Below are 12,613 nucleotides of genomic sequence, written 5' to 3' on the forward strand. Positions count from 1 at the left end.
TCAGGAGAGTTGGCAGGCCAATTGAGCACAGTAATACCATGGTCAGTAAACCAATTACCAGTGGTTTTGGCACTGTGAGCAGGTGCCAGGTCGTGCTGAAAAATGAAATCTTCATCTCCATAAAGCTTTTCAGCAGATGGAAGCATGAAGTGCTCCAAAATCTCCTGATAGCTAGCTGCATTGACCCTGCCCTTGATAAAACACAGTGGACCAACACCAGCAGCTGACATGGCACCCCAGACCATCACTGACTGTGGGTACCTGACACTGGACTTTAGGCATTTTGGCATTTCCCTTTCCCCAGTCTTCCTCCAGACTCTGGCACCTTGATTTCCGAATGACATGCAAAATTTGCTTTCATCCAAAAAAAGTACTTTGGACCACTGAGCAACAGTCCAGTGCTGCTTCTCTGTAGCCCAGGTCAGGCGCTTCTGCATTATAAATGTTTACACATGTTTACCCTATTGTGAACACATTTGACAGACCTAGAAATCCAATTTCCCTAAATTAGGACAGTAAAGCTCCAAATCTGACAATATAATGCACACTATAATTCAGACCAGATCAAGAGGTGTTACGTTACTTATAAGAACAGAACGTCTCGGGTTACTTTGCTGTAACCCTGTTCCTTGAAAAAGCGGGAACAAGATGCTGCGCGAAAGCGCTATGGGAAACGATTCCTTGTGACTGGTTGTAAAGCACGTGTGTGTCAAACACCAAAATTTTAATCTAAACCAATGAGGTGCATGTGGAGGTTATAAATAGGCATGAACTGGAAACACCCTCAGGTCAATATTGTCTGAAGGATGTCCAGTCAGGCATGCAGTGCGGCATTGGAGCTCAGCATCTTGTTCCCGCTTTTTCAGGAAACAAGGTGACAGCAAAGTAACCCAAGATGTTCCCTTTCAAAAGCTACACTCGATGCTGCGCAAAAGCGCAGAACGGGTTTTTTTTTTTTTTTTTTCTTTCAGAAACTTCCAGCACTGAAACAGTTTGGCAGTGGACTGGATCTACATGTTTTATGTCCTGGAATGTAAATGACCCTGAGGGACAGAATTGTCCTGTCCTTAAAGCAGAACCTAGTGCGCTAGTTTCCCTAACGGTGCAAATCTAGTCTGCCTGGGCGATATTTACAAGACTACCATGATGTTGTCCATCCGTGCTAGGACGTGCTAGTCTCCTGTTTGCTGGAGTGAGTATTTCAGGGCCAGAAATAAAGTCATCAATTCGAGTCAGTTGATATACCATGCGAGAAGATGACCTCTCCAGATCAAAGGCCGCGCTCCTGCCCGTAAGGGTAAAAACCTCTGCCGTTAGCAACTTGCGACGACAGCACGGACCTAGAGTGGCACCCAGAGTTAAGCACGAGGGTCTGAACCACATAGAAAGGTAACGAAGTTCTCGGCACGTAACCCTTATTGCCTCTGGGGATTGGCCCTTGGATGAAATCCCCCGGCACTTAGCCACCACTGAAACCACTCTGGGAGCGGTGACGTTACCTGGCCTAGCTTATACTCCTTTAGAGTGCTATAATGAATTCGGCGCGCGCAGGAGACAGCTGTGCCCGCATTGCGCTCGGATTGCGCATGACACTCAACTTCATACCTCGTGTAGGAAGGAGAATGCTTTTGTGGCATTCCACCCTAAGAAGTGAGGTGAGCTAATGCGACGTGTTGACGCCGGACGGCTCTGTCTGGGAGGGGCCAGCAAGCCTGTGATTTTGGATTAACAGAGGTGATCACTGTGGCTTCACGGAGGTGGAAAACCCACACCGTTGAAACACAATGATAGAATCCAGTAGCCCGGGAGACATGCTTGACAGTAGCTTACACGCTGCCAACTTCTCAGAAGGGCGGTAGCTTTGTTGTTTAGCCAGGCGGAGGGGTGGTGGTGATGGTGGTGGCTGTTAGGTGTTCGGTGTCCTGAAACACGGCAGGAGGAACCCGAGCACCTAACACTTTGTCGGAGACCGCTGTCGACCGAAACACCAGTGCCGGCGGGAATTAAGCACCGGTCTCCTGAGGGTGCTGGTTGTCCACAGTGCTTCGTGCTTAAGGAGACATAGCTGGCAGTAGGTTCCCAGCGAGCGTCAATCTGATCTGGGACATCATCATAAAGGACCGCGCTTTCACCCATGACATTGGAACAAATCAGATGTAAATAGCACAAAAACCCGGGATAAATACGGCTTATTCCATGAAAGAGTTAACTCATGGAGGTCGCCGATTGAAAAAAATATATTCACAAAAAAACACATTCACGTGCATTAAAATAAACATATTCATAATATACTGTAGAATTCACGTACAACTGTAAAAAATTTTTAAATGTTTAAAATTTAGGAGTGCATCATTGGCTGTGCATGTGAAAATCGATTTATGTGTGTGAATATCGCTGGATTTGTGTGGGGGTATTTTTGAGACTTTCCTGACTCCAACGTGCCAGCAAAGTCTTAAAAATATGTCACTCGTACTCTTTAGCCAATCAGATGCGACCTCACCAATTAATCAATCACAGCCCTCCAGGAGCGCTCGAGTAGCTCAGCTTTACACACCTTTTGCGCAGTCTGAGTTAATTACAACGGAAATCAAGTTTTACCGACTCCAACCAAGAACAGGATGCACGTCTAAGTTATTACTTTATTTCATAATGTTTAATTAATAAACTTCGCCGAAAAAAACACAAGAATAACACACCACCTTCATTAAATGTTTCTCACAGTTTTTCTCACAATTTAGGAATCTCTCCAGAAGTACTGTACATTCTTTAATGACTTCATGATGGTTTGGTTCATGTCTTATACCGTTATACCGCTTATATATATATACCGTTAAAAGTTTGGCATCACTTTCTAACTCCATGATGGTTCCTGATTTTTATTTCTTTCTACATTGTAAAGGCTGAAAGCGTCCAAAAAATGCATTAATCTCCTTTGAACAGTTAATGGTGAGATGTTTCTGCTACTTCTGCTCTGTAAAGACTTCATAACGCCTCTAATCTGAGGTGCTGGTTGTTAATTGGTCATTTTTCAGGCTGATAACTCTAAATGAACTTCTCGTCTGAGACAGAGGTAGGTTTTGGTCTCGCCCTCCTGGGACGGCCTTCATGAGAGACAGTTTCATTATGGTGCTGGACGGATTTTGCAAATGCACTTGACAATACTGTTCTTGCAAAAACTATTACAGAAAGGCCGACCTCTGTGTCTTAAAATAACAACTAACTGCTGTTTTTCTTGTTGTTACGTAATTACCTAATTCCATATGTGTTATTTTATAGTTTTGAAATCCCCAGTATTGTTGTAGAATGTAGAAAATAAATCACTAAACAAAAACAAAGAAATTTGCAAGTGATCCCAAAGTTTTGCAGGCTGCTATGTAATGCTGCTGTTATTTTATTTTATCAATTAACTCTTGTTACCTGTTGAAAAAGTCTTTTATAATTATTGATAATTCACTCTAAGCTGCATAAATGGATAAATGGAGAGCCATGATTTTTTATTCTTTACAATAAACATAATTTTCCCACAAGACTCAAGGCTTTACTTACTGCATTACTGGATAAATCAACATTTTTAACTAATCTCTTGAATGAATGAATAAAATGAATGAATGAAGTACATTTTTTGCATCTACTTGTCTTCACCTCCTGATACAACTGATGAGACCTTTATTTAAAATTTTCAAAAACTCTATTTTGGTTTGTATATACATTAGTGTTTATGACAAAAATTTAAACTTTTATCCCAGTACCTCTGCTAATTTGAATTATTGTAAGCAAATCATATTGTAAGAAATAATGGTGACTGAAGAGACGGTTTGTGAAACTTAAATAAAACCTATAAACGACAACCGCTCTCTGGCTCAGTGACGCACCAAAGCAAATTTGCAAGATAACTCTAAATGAACTTCTCGTCTGCGGCAGAGGTAGGTTTTGGTCTCGCCCTCCTGGGATGGCCTTCATGAGAGACAGGTTCATTATGGTGCTTGACGGATTTTGCAAATGCACTTGACAATACTGTTCTTGCAAGAACTGTTACAGAAAGGCTGACCTCTGTGTCTTAAAATAACAACTCATTGTGTTTTTTCTTGTTGTTACGTAATTACCTAATCCCATATGTGTTATTTTATAGTTTATAGTTTTGAAATCCCCAGTATTGTTGTAGAATGTGGAAAATAAATCACTAAACAAAAACAAAGTTGCAAGTGTTCTAAAAATTTTGAACGGTAGTGTATATATATAGATCCTTTATACCTGTAACATTTACGAAGAAGCGTGTCTAAATTTTTACGATTTGAAAGGGGATTAAAAGAAAAAGAATTATTGCCTGTTGTGTACGCCACACCTCCATAAACTTACTGGATGGCATTCCTGAGTTTATCGAAGCACAGTAGACAGACCAAGTGACTTGTTCATTCTTGTTCAAAATTTGAAAGCTTTACATTATGGTCCTTAGACTTTTTTTTTTTTACTGCAACATACTGCTGTTAATGCGGCTTTTGTTGCTGCCACATTTGTCAGATGCTTCATTTTCTTCCACACCTATACATGCTGGAACTTATACTAAGGTGTCATTTACACCCATCATTTGCACTCTGTACAATACTTTATTAATAATAATAATAATAATAATAATAATAATAATAATACATCTGGTCTTTTTTCTGAACTGGACTTGCTGGACTGGACATAAGGAGATTTTAAGATCAAGTATTAACGAGTAAGATGGCAGCACATGCTCAACACGAGGCTCAGCATCTTTCCAGATTTTATGATTTAGTAGCTATTACTGTACTGGCTGCAAGCCAATTCACTCAAAATAGCCATAAACCTTATAAGGCAGATAGGCACTTTTAGACATTAGCTACAGTTATGCAGTTGGCATATTAAGCAGCTTTCACATACCTCTGGAAATCGCCAGGACATCATGGACACATCAGCATGAGCACATCAGCCATCTCTCCCAAACATGTTCCTTGCAAATGTACGGCCTTGCTCTGCTAATTTAGGGTATTTGATTATTACACTAAGTGCAAACCCTTTTGCACACACAGAAGGAGCTTTTATTGTTCAATCACTCCATACAGAACCATTGCCCTCCCCCCACTGGGGTCAGTCTGATCACCTCTCTTATACTTGCACTGATCAGATGTCTGAAACCATCAGTGAAGTCAGTGAGGCTATAGCCAAAGGGGGGAGTTTCCTCACTACAACAGAAGTTTCGAATACACTGACTGGAACAGGTTTGCCTCACAGACCACCATGGGCTCATACACAACTTCGAATATGTACACATCTGTCCTGGACCATATCATCTCCTGCATTGCCACAACCATTGAACATGTGAAAAGTTTCCCAATCAGAAGCCATGGATGAACTTTGAGGTATACCTCTGCTGAATAAAAAACCTTTAAATCCGGTGATGTAGAGCCCTGTAGCAGAGCCAGAACTAACCAGAAAAAGGGGATTTGGGAAGCAAAACACACATACAAACTTAGCATTGATACAGACATAATTTCTTGCTTTGACCTAGAAGGTAGGCAGCATGCCAAAAAAGATGACTATTGATGACTGCTGATTATCCTCTCTCACTCTCCACAATATATGTGCACTCAGTACTTTTTTAGTGATATGTTCAACCTGTCACTGTCCCAGGCTACTGTTCCCACATATATCAAATCACATAACCTGGTGTCCAAGCATTCCACATTTATATTTACATTTTCATTTAAGTATTTGGCAGATGCTCTTATCCAGAGCGACTTACAAAAGTGCTTTGAAGTTTCTGTCATTGGATAGATCCTTACAATGGTTACCAGGTACCAAACTGGTTACCAAGTATCAAATTCACGGACAGTCTTCTTTAAAATGTTTGGACCCTTCAGATGTTTTGCTGTGGGTAAGGGTCTCATCGCCGTACTATGCTTGAAGTCTTCTATCTGGTTTACGTCTTTGTTCCAGATAATTCTTATTTAAAAGTCCCGCTTTGACTTGAACGCCATTCGTAGATCAATAAAATTATATATCAATCCAAAAAGGTATGTATTTGGATGTAAGTACTATTTTCCCAGTCTGCTAGCCTTCACAGTAACAGTAACACTCGTACTTACTTTAGTATACTATAATTCCTGTATGTTTACAGTTTGCATTTACAGTGTCATTGCTCCTTAGACCTGAGGATATCCACCAGTTTGCAGAAACTATGTGAAGGTGTGCAATCTTTCAGATTTAAAATGTGTAACTCATTAGAATCTAATACAAAAGACTACTTTGCAATTGTACTGTAGTGTACAGTGTTTACTAATAAAATCAATTCAGCTCAATGATTTTGATGATTTTTTTACGTGTCATTTGCAAAGTAAACCAGGTTGAGTTTAGACTTTATGTCTTGTAAAATATGGAAAATAGAAGTATTCTTAAAATGGTAATGTGTGTATTGCTCCTTTGTTTATATAATTGATGGCATTAGATACATTGATGAATTAAAATACTCCTTAAGTAAAGGGTAAATATAGTTAAAAAAAATGAGTAGGTGTAACATATTAATTCGGAGATAGACCAGAATGAATTACATTCAGTTAAAAATATTTACAGAATGTAGCATATTTGTTTGTTAAATAATTTGTTTGCTATCTTGCAGTTCAATTAAATTCAAGCTTTTTATTATTATTTCGCTAAAGTAACCATGTCGTTAAACTTGTGGTTTTTATTAAATTTACATTTTACAATTTTGTACGTCATTGTATTAAATGTAGTTATTCAGGTCTACTCAATTCATTACGCAAATATATTTATGTATATGATTTTGCAAGCTTTACATTTACTCAATATTTTTAAGGGTAAAAATGTTTCACCAAAACTTTGTACTAATTAAATTTTTTAAAGTGTATGAAGTTTCCTTTTGACATACAAAATTTTTTTCTGAGATTGGTTTTGGGTTCTCCAACTCCAGAGGTGGAAAGTAATGAATTACATTTACTCGCGTTACTGTAATTGAGTAGATTTTTTGTGTACTTCTACTTTTAAAAGTAGTTATTAAAATCTGTAATATTACTTTTACTTAAGTATCTTTTGTTTAAAGTATTGTACTTCACTACATTTATATTTGCTACTGAGTAAAAAATAAATGAATGAAAATGAAAAATAACACAAATAATACAACTGCACTGATTGATTGATGGAGAACAAATGCGCTAAATTTACAAGAACGATGGAGACGGGCAAAACAGATGCCAGTGATGCAGACACAGCTGAAAGTGAAATGCCATCAAATTCTTATGAAGCAAACCCCTAGTCATATTTAAGCACACACTTTGATTTCAAGCACAACAAAGGGAACAGATTTTATAAAAAAAAAAAAAAGGAACTTTGCGTAAATTTTTAATAAGCTACTTTTTACTTTTACTTGAGTCGATTTTTATAAGGGTAACTTTACTTGTACTTTAGTAAAAGTTCACTAAAGTAAGAGTACAACATTTTATTACTCTTTCCACCTTTGTCCAATTCATGAAATTAAGATATCAAGATCGAGTTTTGACCAACGTAAAGACAAAACCTCTTTTATTTATATAGACGAAGTGCATCCCTGCTAGATGGCGCTTTAGATTAAACCAGGCTGATTAAAATACATTTTAAATCAACTGGCACATAACTGATCAAAACTTTCCCTTTACTCAATATTCATCCATAACCACTTGAGTGTTGGTGTTGTGATGATGTTTTCCGTTCACTTAAGCTTCCTCCTTGGTGCTCGGGATGATTATTTTAATAGGTGTACTTTACCATGGATGATGCCAACAACTTCAGGGAAACGGGATGCACATCATTGCAGCTGTTTTTTGTTGATCTCATGCAGTGGTGGGAAAATGTATAAAACTGTGCATGATTTGTGGTGCTTTAAGAGCAAAGGTATTATATACAGTATTATATCTAACATTGATAGCTGTGACAAACCAAAATCGTCACTGTTGCGAAGCTGCATCTTCGCTGCTGCTAAAAACATAAAGTAGCAATCACCTTAGTTTTTGTAGAAACAGCATACAAAATGTTCATTGGATGAAACAGTTGCATACCATACACCATCCGTTCATTATGTCCACACCATTGGTAGTACAAGGCATTATGTGCCATGGCCATTTGTGGACATGAACAGACTGGCGAACCACTTGCCTGATATGTGTAATAGAGCCCAGAAGTCGATTACCCAGTTTAAAGAAAAAAACCACCAGACACATGCTCTCATTAGGGAATATAAAAGCAATTTCAGCGCAAATTGTATGTAAAACAAAAACTTTTGGCTTTGGTGAAGAAGTTTTGGCAGAGGCAGACATGGCCAACATCACACGGGAGACGCACATGCCATTCAGGAACAAAGTGTGGAACACACTCTGAAAGAAGTGTCACAAAAATGGATCCACGTAAGCTGGAATGTGTTATGCAAGGAAAAGAAAAGAATGCATTAAAGATTCACGATTATCTAAACAAATGAAGGGAAGAGACAAGAGGTCCATGGAAAAAAAAAACACATGAAAAAGCTGTACTAAATGATGCTAAAAAAGCTTGCATAGAGAAGTACCCACATCACTAAATATTGGACAGTGGAAGCCACAGGCAACTGATAACGTTGGAAGACACCACAATAACTGCACCAACACTTTACTCACCCAGCACACCATTGAACTAACCCAGAAGAGACCTATTATGCCAATTCTAGTCAAATTTCAGTGAAATGCAAAAAGTCTTTATGTGACCTTTCCAGAAGGCAAAACGATGGGGCAGTATTTGCAAATTGTGCACTGGGTGGACTGCATAGGCGACAGTGTTCACCAGGCACTAGACTTATGGAAAGAATGGATTTGTCAGTGCTACGACCTGTAAATGTACTTTAAAAAAGCATGGTACCACCACATTATGCCATTTACTACAGTATGATCAAAATAGCACAAGTGATATGCACAGCTGTGGATGTAATTACAAATACAGCCATAGTCTCATGGCAGAGATAATACTAGTAGCCAATTAACCCCTAATATTAAGTGCTAGGAGCCTCTGCTGATATATCACTGTTTTTAGGTCTGAAGGTTTAGGCAACAATAGGCAAGGAAGCAACAGACACAAAGGATTTTTTACATACCCCTGATCCATCTATAAATATTTCAAGAAGTTTTTAAAAAAACAAGACAAGAAGTTTTTAAAAAATAACATTGTGAGGAGTAGGGAAAGTGAGGGCAACTTATGTGAAGATAGACAGGAACATGATGTTGTCACCACACCCTGAAAGAGGGGGTAAGGGATATCCAGCTGTTATCGCATACACTAATGACAAAAATGGTAATGTTTGGAAAGGTAAAAAATGTACTGTAGAAAAGGAGGAGGATGAGGAAGAAGAAGATCAGAATGAAAAATATAGAAGGAAGCCATAGAAGGAATAAAAACCCACCGTAGAAGGATAAGTAGAGGCAGGATGTACCTTATGCAAAGCCGTATGCAAAGCCAATGGAACATGCCTATCTTCCCTGCCAGGAATCCCAACTTGGACAAATGGAGACTCGTACATGAACTACAAGCGATAAACCAAATAGAGCAGGCAAAGACACCTATAGTATTTTATTTACACACCATACCTAACATCCCACAAAACACAAAGTGGTATATGATTATTGAACACTGTTCAGCAGTTTTCAGCATCTCGCTTCACCCACGTCATAAGGTACAGTATGCGGGACGTCAATATACCTAGTCAAAAATGCCACAACGAAACTGATGATCTGTTGATCTGGTAGTAGTCAACATTTATAGTAGAGTCCTCCAATTTGTAGGTGATATTTAGATTTTTAGTCGATGCAAAAACTGTGCTGTCAAAAACATTCATAAAGTAAGGAGAAAAAAGCTCCAGTTTTGTAAGCAAATGGTGGATCACCTAGATCACCTAAAATCAGTGACCATGGGACAGTCAACAACGCTTTACATGACATAGACCTGTTGTTGACAAGTCCATCATTTGTAATAACGAATGTGGGGTGGTCAGGGTATGATGTATAACCCAAATTCTGAAAATCAAGACGTCTGGGCATTGAGCTTATGAGTTTCCGGAGTTTTAGTGTTGGAATTTGGTCCTATTCTTGCCTGGTATAGGTTTCCAGCTGCTGAACAGTTTTGTGGTCATCTTTGACATGTTTTTTGCTTAATGATGTGCCGAATGTTCACTATAGGTAAAGGATCTGGGCTGTAGACAGGTCAATTCAGCACCCAGACTGTTTTACTACAAAGCCATGCTTTTGCAATAGCTGCAGAACTGCTGAAATACCTTGTTAGTATTTAAATACAAGGCCTTCCCTGAAATAGATGTCGTCTGGAGGGGAGCATAAGGCTCTAAAACCTTAATATACCTTTCAGCATTCATAGTGCCTTTCAGAACATGTAAGCTGCCAATACCATATACACTTATGCAACCCCATACCATCAGAGATGCTGGCTTTTAAACAGAATGCTGATAACATTAAAAGGTCTGGAAGGTCTCCCTCCTGGAAGGTCTCCCTCCTCTTCAGCTCAAAGGACACTGTGTCTGTGATTTCCAAGAAGAATGTCAAATTTTGACACATCTAACTATAGAACACTTTTTTTTACTTTAAAACAGTACATTTTAAATGAGCCTTGACCCACAGATGGCACGGTGGAATGTGTTTACCGACAATGGTTTCTGGAAGTATTCCTGGGCCCATTTAGTAATGTCAATGACAGAATCATGCCGATGAGTAATGCAGACTCCCTAAGACATCCCTTTTATGGATAATCATGTCACAGACCTGATGTCAATTAACTTATGTAGTTTATAGATGTTATTTCAGCTGAACCTTTACAGTTAAAAAAATTTTTTTTAGCCCTTTGCTGCCCCTTTGCTAACTTTTTTTAAACCTGTGGCCGCATCAAATTTGAAATGAGCTCAGACAAATATGGGACAGACAAATATGATACCAGAACCCGACAAAAAAGATCCAAACCCACAGGAGAAACCAAAAGCACCTACGAGTGGAGAATCAACTTCAAACACATCAGCCATAGGCTCATCTGCTTATACAGAGCCACCACCAATATCCTCAACAGTGAAAAGAGAGGGCTGGGGATACCTGAAAACCATGTCCTGCTTATTAGCTAAATTGCAGGCAACTGCCACAGAGGCCAAGATTCAGAAATGGCTAAGGAGAGGAATAGTAAAAAACTATAATCACAACATATGGCATAGCGCTAATTAGTGTAACCCGGTAACCCGCGGACCCAGCTACCGCTGCCAGTCACAACAAAAACAAAGAAATAAAAGTGAAGATGGAAGATGAGGCGAGGGAGAAATTGAGGTCGGGACTTTACGTCATTAAAAAAAAGTTTGGCTGGTAAATCTAATGTTTTAGAATTCTTTTTTTTTGCACAGCGAATGTAAAAACTCTAAATGAACATTTCTGTGTGATAAATAAAAAAAAATGTCAGTGGTTATTTAGCGTAGGCTGTAAACTGTAGGCCTGCCCTATACAAATCTAAAATAAAAATTTGTTTAGATTAGATTACAAATGCTGCTTTGTAAAGGTTTAAAATGTGTATCATTATCTTGTTATTAATATGACCTGATTTATCGTTCATATTCATAATCATATGTTGTTGCCAGTTTACATGGTGATGTTTCCAAGCACGTTCAGGCTGAAATAATTCATTTGAATTACAATGCCTAGTATGTCTATTTAATGGTTGCGGGTGCGGGGCGGGGCGGGTTGTAAAAATAGATACAGCAGTGCGGGGCGGGCTGGGACGGGCCAAATAATTTCATAAAAGCGGGACCCATGCATCCCAAGCGGATGCATGGGACACATAGCATTTGATTTTGTCGAATACAAAATGTAGTAAAGATACATTCTTGTACAGTGGTACATCGGTATACAAAGGCCCCTTTAAGATTTTTTGCCTTAAGAACTAAAATCTTGTAAGAAATTTGCATCAGCATATATGACGCATTTTTGGGATACGAGTGAACGAACCGAGCTGAACGCTGGCTTGCAGATACGTTGTTGTATGTACACTGGAAGCCGTTTAAAAAACTTTTGTCAGTGGAAAGCCAAACAAAGCAAGTTTACATATTACTGTGTAAAACAAAGACAGCAGCAAGGAGAAAAAGTTGCCACTTTAAAAAAAAATGTTTCTTTACTTTATTTATGTTTTGACTTTTTATATGCAAACAAATACATGATTATAGTGTTGGAAATCGGTAATAATGGCAATATTTTTTAGACTGGAAAGGATTATATGCATTTACATTATTTCCTATGGAAAAATGTGTTTCGGTATATGAAAATTTCGCCTGCGGAACGGATTAAACTCGTATGCCGATGTACCATGTAGTCTATTAGACAGTACTGCCTGTCATTGGTTGAGACGCGCGCGAGGAACTATGGGTAATGTAGTACCTACGACACTTCCGGGATTAAATTTAGTTTAACGAATAAAGATGAAACTAGACTAGTGTTTTAGCGTAAGGAAAATAATACTGTAGCTTATAGTGATCTTAATCTTAATAATCATCTTAGAAAATAAAAAAAATATTTATTTATGATTTAAAAAAAAACTGCGATTT

The sequence above is a fragment of the Clarias gariepinus genome, chromosome 28 (assembly GCF_024256425.1).
Source record: "Clarias gariepinus isolate MV-2021 ecotype Netherlands chromosome 28, CGAR_prim_01v2, whole genome shotgun sequence".
NCBI classification, from domain to species: Eukaryota; Metazoa; Chordata; class Actinopteri; order Siluriformes; family Clariidae; genus Clarias; species Clarias gariepinus.